This window comes from Mustela lutreola, chromosome 1 (assembly GCF_030435805.1).
Source record: "Mustela lutreola isolate mMusLut2 chromosome 1, mMusLut2.pri, whole genome shotgun sequence".
Lineage (NCBI taxonomy): Eukaryota > Metazoa > Chordata > Mammalia > Carnivora > Mustelidae > Mustela > Mustela lutreola.
The window spans coordinates 48114538-48135543 of record NC_081290.1 but is presented as its reverse complement, the minus strand read 5'-3'; the positions used below and the strand labels follow the sequence as shown (position 1 = coordinate 48135543).

At 44.5% G+C, this 21006-nt stretch overlaps 1 long non-coding RNA gene across 1 annotated transcript in view; it reads left to right on the top strand.

Annotated features, from left to right (window-relative positions):
* LOC131825202 (uncharacterized) overlaps positions 1-21006 on the top strand; it is a 55991-nt gene that overhangs the window by 5460 nt on the left and 29525 nt on the right. Inside the window, exons 2-4 of the long non-coding RNA XR_009351158.1 lie at positions 8598-12816; positions 17661-17757; positions 17907-18001. This is a non-coding gene — a long non-coding RNA (uncharacterized LOC131825202). The remainder of the gene's footprint in view (positions 1-8597; positions 12817-17660; positions 17758-17906; positions 18002-21006) is intronic.

Genomic DNA, 21006 nt, shown 5'->3' with positions numbered 1-21006 from the left:
GCATATGATAGGTGCTCAATGATTGTTTCAACATCTTTGAATTCGTAAGACTCTGTGAACCCTATTTTACAGCTCAGAATATTAAGCCTTAGGGAGATTAAGGCCCCTATACAAGGTCAATCAGGGTAAGGGTAAGGCAGAGCTGGAATTTGTACCCGGAGCTATCTGACCGCAAAGTCAGGGCTGCCCCGGCAAGTGTGTGTTGGTCTATGAAGTGGCTCTGAGGATAGTTCTGTGGAAAGACAGTTGTTCCCAAGGCATAAAGGATTCCAGGACCCACTGATAACCCATTGTGAGTCTTTGTCTTATCATATTTATGTTTTGGGTTCTGATCACCCTGAGGGTTTGGGGTATGTATGTGTGAGTCCTTTAAGTTGAGCCTAACCTAAAGTTTCCATAGTTTACACCATCAGGAAACTTTCCCCCATTTCATTAAGCTATACCATCAGTGTGTTGGTTGGGGATTTAATAGTCTTTTGTGGATGACCAAAGGCCTGGGATTTTAAGGTTTTTTTCCCTCCCTTTTGCCCTTCTGTAATGTAGTTAATGAGCTCTAAACATAAGCTTAAGTGGACCAGACTAGTCTCCAGTTAAAGAAAGCTGTGGTAGATTTAGATTGGAATGCTCCTTTTTGTTGGTAGGAAACAAGTGATCATTCATTTCTAAGTTTGAAACCAACCTTCCTTCTTCCATCCATCCTCCCTCTCTCCTTCCTTCCTCCATCTTTCCCTCCCCTCCTGCCTCCTGCCTTCTTGCTTTCTTTACCTCCTCCCTCCCTTCTTTCCCTCCTTCCAGGTGTTCTAAACTCTGGTTTCCAGAATTACAGAAGACCTCACTGTGCAGCACCTTCTCCGCACCTCCTATGTGATAGCGTGACAGTTTCCTCCAGGGTGGCCTGAGCAGAGCTGTCTGGGGTTCTGTGGGGTGGGAAAGGTGCCTCCAGGGTGAAGGAGCCAGGCGCCCAGGCTGTGGGCCACCAGGAGAGGCTTGGGTTCCCTCACCTGACTGACTCCTGCATCCCCTGAAGAATGTTCAGCCAGGCTTCTTTCATTCCTTGCCGCTGTCAGTGGGGCAAGTCCTTTCCTTCCTTTCCAGTCACTTGAGTCATCTGTCACCCCTTGTGGTTGTGGTTCATTGACAGCATCTTCTGCCCCTCTCACCGTCCCCACTCGGGAGGTCGTTGTGGCAGGGGGAACCCTGAGGGCAGCGGCCTAGGAAGGTGCATTGCCACCCTCTGTCCGTTCACACCCCTCCCCCACCCCAGGCCAGCCACAGGCATACCTGACCCTGGACAAACAGGCTGTCACTGTCAAACTTTGCTCTGGGACTTTACCTTTAATTCCCCGGCCTTGCCAACTCCACCTTCTCCTGGCCAGGAACATTTGGTTTGATTTTTAATCTGATTGCAAAGTGTTTGACTTCTTGAGGGATTTGGAGATCACAGGGGTCATGTGAGAAAGGAGGATGTCAGAGAGAGATTGAACCCCATCTGACCCGGACTGCAAGCTTCCTGACTGTTTTCCGCATCTTCACCCTCACTGCTCCTCTTCATTTCAGACACAGAGGGGATGATTTGGGGGTGGTTGTTTGGGATCCTGTCATTAGAGTTTTTGAGACTCTTCTCTCCTTCTCTCCCTGTCCTCGCAACATCTCCTCCCTTGACCACTTGACTGATATCCGGAGACAACAATGGCGGCATGCTTGGCAGCCCACCCAGGCTCAGGTTCAATCCCAGCTGGGCCACACCTGCGCTGGGGGAACTCTGGGCGAGCCGCCCTTCAAACACCAGTGTTGACAGATGGAGACGCGCCATCACAGCACACGCTCCAGAGGGAGTTGAGGACTGAAGGAGAAGCGCCTGCCCATAGCTGAGGCCCACATTGCTGCCGGTGTGGTTGATACCCTTGTTTGTGAAACCACTGAACTTCCCTCTAGAAGCTTAAGCAGCCTCGTAGGAGAACAAGCTTGAATACTTGAGCAGAATCAAAGCTGGTGTTTGTTGGGGAAGTGCCTAGGCTCAGGCAGTAGATATTTATTTACTATCTATTATTACAAAGCATTTAATGTATCACATGACTATTGTTCATAGTCACATGGCTTCCTTGCCTTCTTCACACCCAAGAACCAGAATCCACAACTGCCTTTTGGTCAATGACTTGGTCTAGAATTCCTCTCCCTCCTTGAGGTGTTAGTTTTGAGCATCCAGAAAGACTAGAAATCATGGTTTTTTGGGGTACGTTATTAGGCACATAGTCTGTGCCACTCAACCATACTAAGCATACTCCCACACACATAATCATGTTTGGTCTTCTCCACAAACCCATGAGGTGCTTCTGTGACTGTCTCCATGTAGAAATGGGGGCTTGAGGATGAGAGAGGTCAAGGAATTTGCCTGAGGCCACATGGCTTGCAAGGGGCCTGCATTAAGCCCCAGACGGATCCAACACCAAAGTCCAGGGCCTTGCTTACTCCATTCCACTGCATCCTACTCATGCCTCTGGAAGGCACCTGACTCACACCTATAGTATGCTGGGTCACATCCTGCTTTCCTCTTATATCCATGCCTGTACAACACATGCCTGAATGAAGATCATCTTTGCATTTTCACTTTTTCAATACACTTCCCAACAAAGTCCTCTCCTAACTTCCATTCTTGACACTGTCACTGAAGTTGATTCACTTCCCTTTCTGTGTTCGAGGTCATGGTAGCCTTCTGTGAGGAAGAGAGCCAAATCATGACTCCCAGAAACCACTGTTTGGGTGCATGGCTTCCTCCAGCACCCACTGGGGATTCCCATCCACAATCACTTCTTGAAAATATGTGTGGGCGGTGTGAGGTAGGGATGCCACATGTAGAAAAGGGGCCAACAGGTGTTGGCTCCTCAGCTGCTTCAATATTGCTTGAGAAGAAATCCCAGAATAATGTGAAATCAATACTTACATTTTGCAAATAAGAAAAGGGTAGGAGTCATGGTAGGATGGGCGAGAAGGGGTTGCACCTGACAAGAGGGAGGAGAGAGGAAGAATCACCTGCAGGAGAAGATGTGGAGGCAGACCACAAACCCAGGACCAGCTGATGCAGCTGAGGAGTCCAGGGCTTAGGAGCCTTGTGGAACCTGAGTGCCTGTTTGGGGCAGGCTAAGTCTTGCACTGCTAGGTGAAGTTGGGCCCTGGCTGGGAAAGGCCGCTACTCTGGGGCCAGTGTTCTAGGATTGGGGGCTCAGCCCTGCTTCTGAGGCAGGAGACACAGGAAGAAGTTTGGATGAACGAATCCATCCTGTCCCCACCCTGCCCTGGGCCTGAACAGAAGGGCTCTATCTTTGGAATCCACACTGGGATGCTTGTTAAATTCAGATTCCTGGCACTTTTCTCTTGAGATTGAGATTTAATACTTGGGGGACCAAGACATCTGCGTTTTAATGAGAGCCCTTGGAGGCTCTGAAACAGAGCTCCATAGGACACATTTAGAGAAACATTGACTTAGATGGTTGGGCATAGCTTAGAAAAACCTGCTTCTGGCCACCAGTGTCCCCTCTGGTTGGCCAGCCATCAGCTACTACTGCTTGTGGTTGTACTACTGCTCTTGCTTTTACTATTTTGGGGGGAGAGACAAGTTCACCCCTGGAGGTGGCCACTTGCCTGGATGGACAGAACAAGGCAGAGGATGCCAGAGTGTGGGGAAGGAGCTGACTTTGGGAGACCATATTTGCCCAAGAAACAGCCCCTCCCTTCTTGTCCCAGGAGTTCTACTCTGAGTCTTCCACTGACCTCCCCAAGCCTTAAGGCCCTTATCTTTAAAATGGACCAACATAAGTTTTTAGTTTAGAGGGTCACTGAACAGATTCTATGAAGACATGTACAGGGAAGCAGGAAGCACTGCACGTGACAAGTTTGACAAAGGGAAATCATGGCTCCCGACTATGCCTGACATTTCAGAGCCCTCGCTGAATGACAGGGACAGCCCCTGGTGGTTTACAAGTACAAACTTGTGTAATCCTCACAGCAACCCCATGAGCTGGCTGCTGTTATTATCCATGTTTAGGAAAGATCACAGAGATGTTAAGCAACTTGTCGAAGATCACAAAGCGAAGACCCAGGCCACCTGTCCCTAAAATTTGTGTTGCTTAATGGTATGCTGTTGTGATACTGGGAAGAACCTTTTTATCTGCGTCCTCCCCCCTGCCCCCAACCTGTGTTTCTGAGGCCTTTGTAAGCCACCGACCCTTGGCTTCAAATGAGATCTTAGAAGGAAAACTATTATAAAAACAGTGCACACGGAGCAATTTGGACTGAAGGAGGTGCAGTGAGCCACAGCCCAGCCCCTCCACTTTCCTTTCCCCATCACCCAGAGGGGTCCCGTGGGGCACAGGTCCAAAACCAGAAGAGCAACATCACATGAATGATAACTGATTGGAGCCTAAAGAGTTCTTGGAATTTGGGATGGAAACACATGAATTGTTCCTGACCTCAAGGCTAAGACCTTATCTGTCCATGCTACTAGTGAATACACGTGCACATACTCCCTCCACACACACACACTCACCTCCACACACACACACTTGCCAATGTACATTCACAAACTCACCCACACACATTCACACATGCTCTCTCTCACACACATTCACCCATGGGCCTGATCCTCTGCTCCCCCGACTCCTGTATTGTGTGGGATTGCGGTCCAGTGAGGGGGGGTAGAACCCCCAGGCTCCTCAGAGCACCCTCCACCACCCCCCTCCACAGCAGCCAGACTCGCCAGCATCCTGCTCCCATTACAAACCTTTTCCTCCCAGGTCCTGTGTAAACAGGCAGCCTCGCTAAAGCCCATTTCACAGATGGAGAAACTCTCCTCACTATTATGACGTCTCATGGACAGTGGCATGTCGTCCGTGGATCATGGAGGACTCCTCCCACACACTAATTTCCAGGCCCACAGGGGTATGCACCCCTACCCTTGCCTCTCATCAGCCTTGGAAAGGGGCAGTGGTGGGGGAGCCCCAGGGCAAGGGGACCAGAAGCGCAAACCCCACTTCCCAGTGGAGGAGGCTGGCGGGCTGAGGGAGCTGAGCGTGTATGGTCAGTACCTGGACCCGGAGGTTCTGGGAAGGGCTTTAGGAATGGAGAAGAAGCCTGCAGAAGATTATTTATTATAATACTCAAGAGAGTTAGAACTATGAGTGGGTTCCCCATGTGCATGATAAACACAGTGCCCACAATGCTACAAATCACAGCGCGTTTCCTTTTTCTTTTCTTCCTCCCATTCTCCCCCTCCTCCTCCTGCTCTTCCTCCTTCTCCTTCTCCTCCTCCTCCTCCTTCTTCTTTTCTTTTTTTTGGTGGGAGTTAGGGGCCATTTGTAAGCATTTCCCTGCATACCACGGCTTGGAAGACACTGGAAGTTTCTCAATTGGTGAAATATGGTGCTTCATAAAGATGGATCTTAAGGCCGTGTGTGCAAGATGAATCAAAAGGGAGTTGTGGAAGGGGGTTCGGGGCCATCGCCCCAGTGCTGGTTTGGGCCCGGGGCAACCCGGATGTGAGCTATTTCCGGACAGAGTTGTGGAAACAAGATGTTATACAGCCATCCTAAAACAGCATGGCAATAGGATGGAGGCACATGAATGAGAGCAAAGCTGTTTGCATTCATGGTTTTGGGCTGGATTTTCCAGGGCAACATGGGAGATTTTTTTTTTTTTTTTTTTTTTTAATGCTTATGCTCAGGTCCCACTGAGATTCTGAATCAATTGGCCAGGTGTGGGGTCCGATATGGCCCCCAATGTGAGCCTGAAGGAAATCCAAAGCTAAGAATCACCAGTCTAGACCCTTGGTACCCCAGGTGTGATCCCCACCCCACCCCCAGTACTGGCATTCTCTGGAAACTCGCTCAAAATGCAGATTCTCAGGGCCCCGCTAGGCCCTCCGAATCCATATTTGTATCCTAAGTGCTGCTCAGAAAACAATGTGCCTAGACATTTGAGGGGAAGGGTAGGGATCTGGTTCAAACACAGTTTCTGATTCTGATTTAGATCTCACCCAATGCTGACTCTGAGAGGTATTCCTAAGCCCAGAAGGGGGTCGGCACGAGAGCTGACATTCCTGCAGCATCTGGAACTAACCAGGCCCTCGCTGGGGACTCTTACCCTAATTCTAATCCTCATGCTGCCTGCAAGGCACCATCTCCCCCCACCCCTGCCTTAGAGGGGTTCTGATTTACAAAAGGAAGGCTGAGGCTTAGAACCCTAAAGGCGGCTCTTCTTGCTCAAGGCCCTCCTTGTCATGTGCAACCAAGTTCAGGGCTTGGAACTGCAATCCTTGTGGCATCGGAAACCACGGCACATCACTTAGGGGGCGTCAGGCTTCCTGGGACTGCTTGCTAAATGAGTGACAGGCTTGCAAGCTCCGCGAAGGAGAAGATAAATCACCTGTGACTTGTGTGAGGGGAAGAAAGACTCAAAGGTCAGTGGTTTTCAACCCTGGCTATGCAATGGGATCTTCCATGGGAGCTTCCCAAAGTACCCAAGCCTGTGTCCCAGCCTCGGCGACTCTGATTTAACTGATCTGGATGTGGCCTGTGCTCTGAGATGCTTTTAGGGCCACGCTGGTGATTCCAATGTGCCGCTGAGGCTGGGAAGCACCTCCCCCTCCCTCTCCCCTCCCCCTTCTCTTCCTCCTCCTCCTCTTCTTCTTCTTCTTCTTCTTCTTCGATTTATTTATTTACTTGAGAGAGAGTGAGCATGAACCGGAGGGGCAGAGGGAGAGGGAGAGAGAGTTACAAGCAGACTCCCTGCTGAGTGCAAAGCCCTTGGCATAGGGCTCGATCTCACGGCCCAGAGCTGAGACAAAAGGCTGGATGTTTAACCAACTGTGCCATCCAGGTGCCCCCGGGGACCTTCTGTCTCCCACACCACCTGACACAGTCCTGTACCCCAAACGGACACAGCCTCTGGTTGCTAAATGCCTCCTCCCAGCCTATGGCATCCATCCTTTATCCCTGAGCAGCCTAGTAGGGTGTCGGGGGAGGGAGGTGCCTGCGAGGAAAACATGCTCTTCCAGGATCCCAACCTGCAACCCCATTTAAGGCACCCTGTGAAATTTGAATTCCAGGCCACGATGAGTCCTTTTATTAAACATAAGTATGTCCCACATAGTATGTGGCATACTTATACTACAAAGTCCTTTATTATTTATCTGCAATTCAGATTTCACTGGGTGCCTTGTATTATACCTGGTAGCCCAGATTCTCATTTCTAGCAACTAGGCCTTCCAAAATGAGAGTATCTGAGGTGAGGACGTCTGGGCCTGGTTTGGGGCATCCAGTTTTGTCAGGTGAGAAAGATAAGAAGTATTGGTTTTCAGGTTCCTTTATTAAAACTGCCCCAGATGGACAGACACAACACCCCCCTTGTCTTCTTGGCTGCAGAGTTGGCTTTCCATGAATATATTTCACGTGAATGAGCAAACCGGTTTCTCCTCTTCCTGGCACCAGGCAGTGTTCACCCATGACACAGCCTATCGAGAAGCTAGGAGCCCAGAATCTGACAAAGGAAAGTTTTCTTTCCCCCCCCCTTTTTTTTTCCTGGAACCAAGTTAACATGAGCCAAGTAGCTATATATAAGTTTGGTAGAAATGTCACAGATAGCACATTCTAAGAAAGTTGGCCATGGGGGATCTTGACTTCTATATGCAACTGGCATTCATGCTGTAGGTCTGGAAGTCATGTTATCTAATACAGAGAATAGCCAAGCAAGTCAGAGTGGTGAGGATCTAAACTGCAAGGGTGTAAATTAGCGTCTGTTGCCTGCTCATGTAATGATTTATTTTTAAAAAATATTTCTTGTCCTGGCACATAATAAGCTGCCAGTACATGTTAGCTATTAAAACACATAGATAATCTTAATATATTAATAGTAGCCATTATTATTAGTGATGTATGAACCAATGTGGTGAGCAGAGAAGTGAGCATAACAGTCACTAACATTTGTTGAGCACCTACAATATGCCATGAATATTTCACATTGCACACAGTTCATTCTGTGCACGTTCCTGAGAGGGATGCTCTAACTATCTCAATTTTAGGTCAAGGCAGCCGAAGCACAGAGAAGTTACATCACTTGCCCAAAGCTCACACCACTAAGATGGCAGAACCTCACACCACTAAAAGGGCAGAACCTGGCCTTTGAACCAAGGAAGTCTGGCTTTGAGGACCACACTTTTTGTCACTAGGTGGTACATGGACCAAGGTCTTCTTTTGCAATACTCCAAGCATTTCCAAATGTAAAGAAAGGAAATTTGACTTTCATTAATTGACATTATAGTCTCCCGCAAGAACTGCAAACAACCTGAATCTGTGTTTCTCAAACTGTGTTCCATGTTCCACTACATCTGTAGCAGTAACATGTTAATAGGAGTTATGCCCTCAGAAGATTCCATGGCTAAGTGAGTCTGGAAAATGCTAGACTAAGCGAAGTCCGCTTGCTTAGTAAACTGCAGGACAGCTTCAGGGCTTTAAAATGATGTCCACTGTGAATCTCTGGGTGGGAAATGTAAGAGCAGTGTTTCTTAGACATATTTCACCATGGAACCCTTCCTCTTCTTTTCACAGAACATCTCATAGGAGTCATGTTCCGTGGAACACACTTTGGGAACTATTGCTAATGGTGAAAGCCAGGAAGACTGAAGAGGAACAGGGAAGTTAAAATCTGTAGTTTGGGAGCGCCTGGGTGGCACTGTTGTTTGAGCATCTGACTCTTGATTTCGGCTCAGGTCCTGATTTCAGGGGTATAGGATGGAGTCCCAAAGTAGGCTCCCCACTCAGTGTGGAGTCTGCTTGGGATTCTCTCTCCCTCTCCCTCTGCCGCTCCCACTCATGCTCTCTCTCTCATTCACAAATAAATACATCTTTAAGGAAAAAAAAAACTATAAAATCTGTAGTTTGGCAGGAAAAGACAGAAGTTTGAATATCTTGAAATCAGACAAAAAGGAAACCCTGTCTTAGAGGTCAGTGACAAGGGCAAACTGAACATGAATTTTGGCAAGAGGTGGCATTTTTACATAAATATCTAGTATCAGAGCATTTGATATTACTGGGCTTATATTTTTATAAGACAATAACCGGCCATCCTGTCTCAGGCAAGCTGTCCTATTTGCCACAGCCCTCCCCACCCCCTGCTTTATGATAGTTGGCCCCACTTACGTCATTTATGCTACATGGAAGTGTTTGGGTTTGTGACCTCTGGTCCAGCTACATTTATAAGCCTCATGGAATCTGGAACAAGGATTTATACTCTATAACTGCCACTCAGGTATTTATTTTTAGCACGAGTTCTTTTTTTTTTTTTCCTCATTGTAGAAGTTACTCATGCTGATAGCAGAAAACTTAGAGATAGAGAAAAAAAGAAAAATAAAACTACAGCATGCATAATAACCAAAGCTCAGATAATAACCTGAACTATTAATCTTCTGGTATATTCCTTCTCATATTTTTCTTTGCACTTGCATATCTAAGTTGTTGTCATATTTTGGATCACACTGTATATGAAGTTTTATATCTCCCCTTATTCAGAGGATATTCTATTAGTTCCTAAGGATGATTTATTCTGCTCTATGGTAATAGCTGAGTTTCTAAGAAAACTCATTTTCTTAAAAATCACTTATAATGAAACCAGAGAGGTTAGGGGCTAGAAAGTTTTAAACTCACAATAAAAAAGGTATTTTTCTGCCTGAAGTTCTATCTTCGAGTTGCTTTTCATAGTCATAAGTGCACAGCTCTAAAAGTTAAACACTCGAATAAATCCAACATTATATGGTTCAAAAAGGATTGTAATAAAAAAAATGTCAAAGTGCATGTGAAAGACTTGAATGTGATTTCATTAAATATAAGAATAGAAAATGTAACTTTTCTAAGTTTACATATGATAATTTTACAATACACGTAAGTGTGATGACTTATGTGTCAGGTATAATAAAAATATAAATAGACATTTAATTGTTCCATCTACCTTCCTAAAAGTTTATCTCTTCCAATGGCTCAAAACCCTCTTACACTGGAAAAATTAGGGATGGTCTTAGATTAGGGGCATAGTCATCATTTGGCACTTTATTTAGACCCCCAGCATCCCATAATGTGAGAGGGCTTTGGTGGTCATTCCAGGTAACTGTCTCCTTGAAGTATGAGTCCCTTCCACAAATCACAACAAGTGAATGTCCATTCTTGGCACGAAGGTCTCCTGCAATGGAAACCAAGTACCTCAGAGGTGCGATCCAGAGCTTGTTGCTAAATGCTCCTTCTTCACTGAAGCTGACTGTCTTCTGCCAACTCCCACCCAATCACTCGATTTTGCTCTTCAAGTTGAAATCCAGTTCTTTTCCATATGGCAGCCTTTTAAGTATTTCAAGAAAGCTATTATTTTGCCAAGCAGTCTTTTCTAAGTGAGGTGTCTTTAATTTGTTTGAATTTCTACTATATCATAGTTTCTAGATGTTTCTAGAAGCTCAGAATGATTTCAGGATTGCATAAAAGTAAAAAGGAGTCAAGTGAAGATATCTTTGGATCAAAGCAAGAACAGGCAGGGGGAGGGAATCTGGACCATGGTAGTTATCTCCCGTGTCATCTCAATCACTCCTCATAGCTCCCAAAGAGACAGTGTTGGTCAAGACATAAGATCCTGTAAGTGACAGAAAACCAACTCAAGCTCGCTTAAGCAAAACACCTAAATAGATTAATAAAGAACACTGAAAATCCCAAAAGTTGGTCTTGGCCTTCATTAAGTTCACTGAGTTCCTGGATCAACTTATGATCTAGGAACTTGCAGCAAGATCATCAACTTATGATCCAGGAACTCAAATAATGCCACTTTTTACTTCTTAGCAATGTAGTCTGGTAAATGGCCTTCATTCTTGGCCAAAATTTGGTGACTCCTTGTAACTCCAGGTTCCCATCCTCCTAAATTCAAGTTCAGCAGGAAAAAGCCCCTTGTAGTTCCCATAAAAGTCTCGTTGCATCTCGTTGGTTTTGACTACATCATATGCCTGTCTCAGAACCAATGGTTGGGCAGGGGACATGGGTGATCTTATTACCCAGGCCTGAAACCCATGTCCACTTCTGAATTTGAGAGAAAGCTTCACCCAAAATGTGTAGACTATGAATGGGGGAGAGGTGGTTCCCCAGAAGGAAGTCTGGCTGCTGTTACCCAAAGGAGTGGGAATGGAGCACCAGGTCATCCATGTCTAATTATTATTATTTTAACCTTCCATTTAGAAACAAAGGAACCAAAGCTCTGAGACAGGAAGTTTTTGGTCCAAGGTCACACATGGAGCAATGGCTGCAAAGCTGTTCCTTTCCCCTCTGCCACAAGGGTATTTTTGTTGACCTGAACTGAACCATAGGAAATGTATCTCCATTTTTTATGATTCAGTAACTTTAGGTGACAAAGTAACTCATTTTAAGGCCTGGTTGATAAACTCTCCTGAATCATTCATGCCACGCTACACATTTTATCCAGAATTCCTGGCAAAGGTGTTAGAATTTCTCCATGATTAGCCAGTGAGCTCATCAGCATCTTCCCAGAACCTGGGGGCCGTGGCTGCTAGGACTTCAGAGGTTAGTCACCCACTTCATCTCGATTTTTCATTTCCTGGTAGCAAGTCCGCTACTCTCTGTCCCAGGGTCTTGTCTGTTCATGGACAGTCTGGAGATAGCAGAGGGGAGCCCTGGGGTGATCCTGCTCCAAGGATAAGATCTGTTTTGCCAGTGCACTGTTTTAAGACATAAATATGAATGCATTGGTCACAAGGGGCACTAGTCCCCATTATCAGTAGAGTATTATACATGAATCTGTCTGTCCTGAAGATATTTGAACTACTACACCCCAAAAGACACTAGAAAGTTAAACTACATCCCTTATCAAGAGCAGAATAGACTGTCATGGAATTGTGCATGAAATATATTCATACATGGGATACCAGCCAGCCATTAAAAAGAATAAAACGAGGTGACTAAATATCAGTATAGGCAAATCTCAAAAATATGTTGAGTAAAAACAGCAAAATTACTGAAGCTTACATGCCAGATCACACTGTCAGTGGTGTAGGGCTGCATGCAAAGTAAAAAATGTAAACACATACGTAGCCATTTCAAGATGGCAGGCCTTCGGGGCAAGAGGAAGGGGCTTCACGTAGTAAAAGGGAAATGGCGCATCATCAATTTTATTCGTAATTTTTTTTCTCAAACTGAGTGGTGGATATAGGGATGTTTGTCACCTTATTCTCTGTACTTTTTAAAAAATAATAAAATATTTGAAATGTTTGATAATGGGATGTGTTCTGCCTGAGTCATAGTTAAGTTTCCACCTGTTGGATGCTGTATGGGTCAGGACTTCATAGCAGACATGATCTACTCAGGGTCCCAGCCAGGTTAAGCTGAAGAAGACCTGCTAGTGTTTACAGAATTATTAGGATGAAGGCACAAGGCTGAGTTTTCAGGAATAGCTTTGAGAACCATGCTACAAAACAAGGGGCCACCAAGAGCACCACTGCCTTTTAAGATCATAAAAAGACCAGACTTTCAGCAGGGACACTTGCGAAGAGAAACAGTGGGAGAAGAAGTGTGGCTGCCCCCTCACTCCTCCTTTCTGGTGGTAGAAACTCATGGGCATCTGGGAAGTGTAATTCTTTTTTTTTCTTTTTTTTTTATTTTTTAAATTTTTTATTTTTTATAAACATATATTTTTATCCCCAGGGGTACAGGTCTGTGAATCGTCAGGTGGGAAGTATAATTCTGAACTGTCCAGCCCCTGAAGTGGGAGAAGACACATGAGGAGAAGGTAGGAAATGTTGATCCCCCACATTTCTTACAGGAGCTGTATTGTTCCATCACGTAATTCCCTTCTGCCCCTATACCACCTTGTCCCAGCCTCCAACTCCTACCTTCACCCCCATGCTGAACTTCCACCCCCAGCCTCCACAGTCGACTGGGGACTGGCAATCAGGACTCCGTGAAGAACAAAATGCAATTCAGTAAGCACCATTGCAAGATGGCAGGCTTATGAGTCTGGGACCAGGCACAGGATTGAAAAGAAGCATTTGATCAGGAAAACTATCTGGGATCACAAAGGACTCCAGTCAGCCAGGTAGTCCTAAGGGGAAGGTGTAGTGCTTAGTGGTGTAAGAGCCCAGCTCTGAACTCAGACCACCTCAGGCCATTTTTGATGGCCTCACCCTTTGCTTAAGGGTGACCTTGGGCAAGGCCCTTAACGTCTCTCTGCCTTTCCATGATCTGCAAAATGAGGATGATGATGGCGATGATGCTAATGGTAATAAAACCTCCCTCACCAACTGTTGTAAAGGTTAAATGATATAGGAATAACGATAACTAGCAAACACAAGCAGTTCTCACCAGGCCTGGGGCTGAGCATAGCATGTGCTTTAATTCATTTGACTTCACGGCAGTGCTGAAGATGGCTACTTTCCATATAGGCATCTTCTGGGTATGGAAACTGAGGTTCGAACCCAATGACCTGGCATCAGTCTTTGTGCTCCTGATCTCTCCCTGCTGCTCCTTTCAGGAAAACATGAAGGGCTCAGGACAGACTGGGTATCTGGTGAGGCTGAATCCATAGTGGTCATCACCTTGGAAGTCTATAGGGGCTCTCACAATTAGTGGGTGTCCAAACGAGTAGGCTGGAACATGGGCAGGAGCAGAGGAGGAAATTTGCAAGGGAAGGCCAGTGTCCCTTGCTTCTCCTGCTGAAATTCACTGCCATGGAGGTCCCATGAGAGCTTCTTATTATTAACTACTTCATCAGCTGGGTGGGAGCATCCAAGTGACGGGACTAGATGTGCCTGGGAGGCTGGCTCCTGAGGTGGAAAGTACCAGGGTTTTTAATTTAAAGAGATAGTTATACGTGGGGAAGGTTCTGTGCCTGCAGCTTCCTCTCTATCATTGACAAAGAGAATGTGACCAGTGCTAGGAAAGTGTTAAGGACATGCCAACTGAGACTTTTCCTCTTGCACAAACTATTTATAATGTTGACATGCTGCTGTGAATTAAGGAGCTCTCTCAAACAAATGTGTATTTTATTAAATTCATCAATGACCACATAGCTTTGAAAAATAGCAGATGATAGATGTGCAAAAAGTACTCAGCCTTTAGATAAGGAATTCTTGGTGAATATGTGCATTAGGGGACAGGGACTTGGTCTTTGTCCCCTGGGCCTGGGAAGCAGGAGGATCTGAGACCCCAGCCCCCAGGACTTCCATACTTACCAGGCAGGACTGGCTACATAATTTGCAAGGCCCAGTGTAAAAGGAAAATTAAAAATTTATTAAGAACTTCAAAGAAGTGATAGTAGGACATTAACCCAAGTATAGGGACCCTCTCGGTGTGGGGGTCCTCTGAGACTCCTCGGGTCACACGCACATGAAGCTAACCCAGCTACCAAGGATTCTCTCCAGATGAGAGCATAGTTTGGATGCTTGACAATGGGCCCTCCACTGAAATGCCCTTTTTCCCCCAAAGAAGTTGGCTATGCAAGATGACAAGTGATTTCACCCACGACACGAAGCTGAAGAGCTTCCCATTGCCCCCTCTCCCCTTCCTTCTACCTACAAACACTGAGCATTGTCCCTGTGTGGGGGGCACTGGGAAAGACTTCATTCCCAAACTTCAGGACACTCACAGTCTAGAAGCCAGCAAAGGGTCCTCAAGGGGCTCTTGCAATTCTTCATGGGCCTGGAGAGCCGGGGTTCTGACTGTGTTTAGAAAGTACCACTGCCGCAGGGTCGAAGCTGGATTTAGGGAAGGCCAGGTTGGTCCAAGGGAGCCCAGTGGGATTGCTCACTGCCCTGGTGAGACATAACTGAGTCCTCAATGACAGCAGTGGTATCTGGCGCTCCTCCTGGAGCAGGGGCGGGGTGGGATTCAACAGTTAGTTCAGACAGGGACGCCCTGGGGTTTGGTGACTGACTGGAGGTGGGTGGGTATTAAAGTTAAAAGAAAATCTTAAAATGACTTCTTGGTCTCTGACTTGGAGCAGATACATGAACACAGAAAGAAAGCCAGTTTAGAGGATAAGATTATTCAGATTATTAGTAATTCTGCAAATTGAAGGTAAGATACAAATTGTAAGATAAGATACAATTTGTAAGATACAAATACAAATTCTGCAATTGAAGGTAAGGAGAGCTACATACCCCTTAAATGCTCTTCTGACTTTCACATCACATCTCTCCTTCCTCCCCACCATGAGCTTCTCCACAAAAAACAAAACAAAACAAACAACAACAACAACAACAACAAAACCAGCACACAGAAGAACACAAAAGAATCCCCAGTCCTTACTGGAAATATGGAGAATTGGAAAACTATTAAGTGGAATGAAGTTAATAGATTGGTTATTCCATCTCAGAAGCAATGAAAATACAATTTGGGAAAACGAAATGTCAGGTTTCTAATTGTTTCCAGTTCTGTAATCAAAGGCAATCATCCTAATACTATTTTTTTTTAAAGAGAAATAATTTCCCTGGCTTTATATCACCAGAGTCTTTAGTAACTTATTTATTTATACCTTTAAGATTCTAATAGATGAACTCAGGTACTCAAAAGGTGCGGGGTTTGGGGCAGGAAGAAGGAAGATCCTTCTCAAGTTCAGCCAGATCTTTAAATTAAAATAATAATAATAAAAAAAACACCTTTAGTGGGAGTTAATTGCTTAATAATTACCTTGTGTGCACAACACAAATCCTTGAAATGATTAACAGGAGGCAAATATTGGTGGAAGCCCATAACATTTGCCTTATTTAGAAAGCATTTGAGGCCAACTCTATAATGCAGTCTTAAAATAGTTGCTAATCAGATTCTGATTTGGGCAGCTGTAAAAATAGGGAAGTCCCAGCCACATCACCTGAAGAGGTAACTAGCATTAAGCTACACCATGTCCACTTCTCATTTCACACTTTATAGACCCCTTAGTTCCACCTCAGCAGTGATGGAGGGAAACTATTCGGGAACTTATATATGCCAAATCACACCCATACTCTCAGGGGGAAATAGTCCTTTGATAGAACTTAACAAGTGAATTTTTGTGTGTTTTCAAATTACCCAGAGCTTGTCTTGAAGGGAGTCTTTTTCTTCCCTTCCATGTTGTGGCAAGGACTCTGCCATCTTGGGTTGCCACCTCTTTCGTGTGCTTTTCTTGTCCTGATTTAGGGGGACAGGCACGGGAGCTACAATAATGAAGCATCTCTTTCTCAGTGCTCCTGCATTTCAGCTTCCTTTCATACCTTCTGTGGGAGGGTGCTGCTGTGGCAGTTGGAGGGGGAGAGCAAGAGAGAGATTTTTCTACTGACCTGTTAAATGATGTGATAACACAGTTTTCATAGAAGTAATTGCTGAGTGGATTTGGTCCTTGGGTGCCTTCCTCCTCAAGGCTGGGCAGCAAGGGAAGATGAATTATACCAAGATCTGACAATACAGCTCTGCCCTTCTCTCTGCCTTACACCTGGTGGCTTCTCTCAGAGACCTTCGGCCAGAGCATCTGAGCTGGCCTGAAAGACTTCCTGTGTGGGAATTGCTACTATTATTTCTTACAGGAACCCATCTCTGTGCAGTTGAGCTGGCCAAACCAGACTTCTCTCTAGGACAATATTTAATTAGGAATGTTTCCATCTCATGACGGCCATACTCTAGGCATTGAAGAATGATCAAATTGATTTGGGTTCTAAAAACTTAATCAAGCATCTTCTTAAATGGGATTACTCACATTCCTGAGGCATGTGAAGTGAAACTGGAATCTGCTCCTACATTTTCGCTGGAAGTAGGTGGAATTTTTTTTAGCCAGCCTTTTGGAGGAGATGCCAGATGTCCAGATGGACAAAGAAGGAAACTTCCTGGGGAAAGTTGGCAGTCAGAGGGCATGAATGGAGTTACAGATTGTACTTTGGAGCCAGAGTGGGAGGGCTGCTGGCTCTGGAGGAACCACCAAGAGTCTGCCTGTTACATGCCTTTGTGTCAAAATACCAGGCCAGGAAAAGCCTTGGCCATAGGTAATTTCTAGATGACTTGAGTGTAGAGCACACAAGGGATAAACCAGTTTCAAACTTTCTGCCAAATCAGTGACAACTGTTGTTTGGCTATTGGTTCCTAGGTGTTGGGGCAGAGTCTTGGTTGCTAAGCCAGGGGGAATAGATCTGCCTTGTCCACTGAGAGTCAATGATCCATTGCTGATGTATTTCCTGGGCCTTCCTAGGACAGCCTTGAGACTGACATCGGTCAGTGTGTGTTCATCCAGGTATGGCAAAAAGGTCCTTCTAGAAATCAGGACTAGAGTTAACTGAAATGCTTCTTGGGCAAAGGAATATGGTTGTTTGTTGTTTTTCTCCCTTCCTCAGGAAAGCTGGTTAGTGGTTCTCTGATGCAAGGAGTCTTCCTGCTGGGAAGAGGCATCTCTGGGAGGTAGGAAGGTGGGAAGCAAATGCAGGGAAGGAGGATGGGAATGACCTCACATGTCCCATCTGCAGGGAGACCATTCATGGCTGCCCAATATCATTTATCCTCCACCCCAGGAACTGTCTACTATCTTGTTCTGATCCATCACTCTGATGTATTTCCATATATCCTAGCACTTATTATAATCCCAAATTATCTTGTTCATTTAAATATTTCCTTAAGGTCTCCTCCCCACAGAAATGTAAATTTCAGTGGAGTAAGGATCTCATCATCATGTCCACCCCTCTGTCCTCACCTACTGGACAGTGCCTGGTCTGTGGTAGGTACTCAACGAACACTTCTTGAATGAATGTGTGAAAGCACTGGGTGTGAACATTCTATAGCATCTCATGCTTTTTTATTTTTAATTTACACATTTGGGTTAGAAATATGACTGAAATGGATTATTTGGTTTCATGCCTTCTGCAGGTGGAAGGTGCCAGAAAATTAAATCTACTCTGAATGACCCAGGGCATCATCACGAACGTTGATTTTTATACTGGACTGTCATTTAATCCTTTAGAGTACGTGAGTTTTTTTCTTTTTCCTCTACACAAATCATTTTGAGTGTTGAAAGTTTTGGCTCTGTCTTTTATGGTGTTTCTCTCTTCATTTTGCTGGGCTAGCAGCTCTTTTCTTTCTATCATCAAAGACCTACAATAACCATTCTCCTACTACTCCTTTATAATTTCATTGAAACTGGGTAGTTGAGCTTGGGACAGATGACTATAAAATATAAGTGAATTGGTCCTGCCTGAGAAGTAAGTGTATCTCCTGGCTACATATGTGAGTGTTAAGACATCTTAACACTTAAACACTTGGTGGTGTTTATTGAAATTAATTCAATAGATTCTTCCCATCCTTAGTTCAGGAGAACAAATTAGAGGTTATTTTAGTTGCAAGCAACAGATACCGATGCTGGTTATTTCATGAGAAAAGGGGACATTTTGGAGCCCTGGGAGAGCTCATAGAATTGAAAGGATTTTATGTCACCAAGGAGCTTCCAGGCTATACCAGGAAGTGAGATAAAGTTAGTTTAAAGGCAATGTATTAGGTTCCTTCAGAAAAACAGAATCAATAGAATATATTTATATTTGCATCATTATCTATCTATCATCTATCTATCTATCATCTACACTGAGAGAGACAGATGAATATAAGAGGAGATTATAGGAATTGGCTCATGTGATTATGGAGGTAAAGAAGACTCAGAATCTGCCATCTACAAGCTAGAGAACCAGGAAAGCTGGTGGTATAATTCAGTCTAAGCCCAAAGGCCTGAGAGCTGGGAGTGTTGAGGTCTGAGGGCAGAAAGTGGATGTTTAAGCTCAAGCAGAGAGAATAAATTCACCCTTCCTCCACCTTTTTGTTCTAATCCATCCTCTGGCAATTCACCATATTGGTGAAGGTGATCTTTACTCAGTCTGTGGATTCAAATGCTAATCTGTCTTGAAGACATATGCATGAAACACTTAGAAATAATGTTTTACCAGCTATCTGGGGATCCCTTAGTCCAATCAAGTTGACACATAAACATTGACCATTACAGGCAATAATGGAAAAAACACCAAAGTATCATAATGTTTGTTCTGTTGAGACTCCAAATGGTTGGAAACTCGGTATGAGCTAAGAATTTTGAGGAGAGATCTTTGTACACTGAGGTACATTTAAGGAAAAGGTATGATAGGATTTGGATACCAAAGGAGGTTATAACTTGCCTAAGTGGAGAGGAATGTGAGTGATCAAAGCTCAGGTTGTAGCAGGAGCAAAAGAATGGGAGCAGGACCATGTGAGACATTTTTAGAAGTAAGTGAACCAATCAGCTGGAGTGGAAGTTTCCAGAATGGGAGTGTTGGAAAGCAATGCTGGAAATCTAGGTTGGGTCATATTAGATGGAGTCTTGCACACTGGCTTAAGACCTTGGGGTGACATCCATAGCTGAGCAATTGAGCTGGTAAGACAGAGCCGAAACCAATCAGCAGTGCTTAACCAGTACCTTCCACTAGTAGTATAGTAAATTTATACATTGGCCTTGAAAGTGTGACTTGCCTTCTTCTAATCTCCCAAACAGAAAGTGACCACAGGCAGGTGTGCTGTGATTGTTTCGCCAGAATTTCATAATCTTGTTTTAAAACCTATTACCCAATTTGGAATGTGCCTAAATCCTAAATGCCAGGTAAAGTGAGCTTGGCTTTGAAGAGCGGGAGTTTTTGTCCTTTAACCCGAGCCAGTGACTCCAGGTAAGAATAACAATAATAATGGCTGAACCCAACCCAAAATCCTGCCACGAATTCCAAACTTATAATCACCAGGGCTGGCCTCACAGTGCCTGGAGGTGGAAAAGGGAGCAGTGGTAGCCAGCCAGCTTTGCCTCTCCCCAGGGCCTGCCTGGTGTTGGCAAGTTCTATCGATTGCTTTGCAAATGCCAACTGAGTCCTCTTAGAGAGAAATGTAGGTTTCCAGTTTTTCTCTAAAGTTCTTTATTGGATGGATGGGTGGATGATGGATAAATGAATGGACAGACAGATGGATAAGTGGGTGAATGGATGATGGACAGATGGGAAGAAGTGCCCATTTCAGGTACCAGGGCAGCTCACCCAATGTCTCAGGAAAGCATGATACTCTCATGAAATAAAAAGCACCTTCTTCACTACAAAATTTTTTAAAAAGAGAATCTAGCCCAAAGAAGTAGAGAAAATCAAGAACTGGCCCTTCATTTCAACGACTTCTTAGTGGTCTGCACTTAGGATTTGAATATTCATCCTTTAATATATGGACCTTAACTCAAAAATGTGCATGTATCACTCAAAGGCTAAGTGTTGAGTGCCCTTGCATTACACCGGGTGCTGGGGACAAAGCAATGAGTGGGATGGAGGGGGTTCCTATCTTCTCATATATTCTGAAATAAGATAATCTATGAGAAAATGCTTAGTATGATGCCTGGAAGCTAATAAGTGTTCAGTGTCAGTAAAATTAAAAATTGAATGAATGAATGAAAATCATAAACTAGTGATTTCTGAAATGTGTCATCTCATTTGGTGTTTTCTAGTCTCTCATCATTTGCATACCAACATCATGATTTGTGCCTTATACACAAACTGCATTGCTATTATTTGCTGAATATTTATTCTTAAAATCTAATTACTTGTTTTCTGCCTGAACATTTTTGTTTTGAAACAGAAATATCCTACTACCACTACAAATGGAAAATCATTATCACTTGCTATTACACAGAAATAATCTTGAAAACACATATAATGGGAAAAATAACAGTGATGTTATTCAATTCCAGCTTAGGGAGATTCTGGGTTGGAAGCCTCCTTTCTATTGTTCATCCACAGGAGTTTAGCTAACGTTGTAGAAGTGTTGAAGACATTCTAGACCCAACTGAGATTTTATCTAGTACAAAATATGTGCGATGATGAAATGTCAATGTGAATTAAGGAAAGCTTTCAGTGAATGTGGATTTTATTAAAATCAACTATGACCATAGCTTTGAAAAACAGCCGTAGACAGATCTACTCAGTCC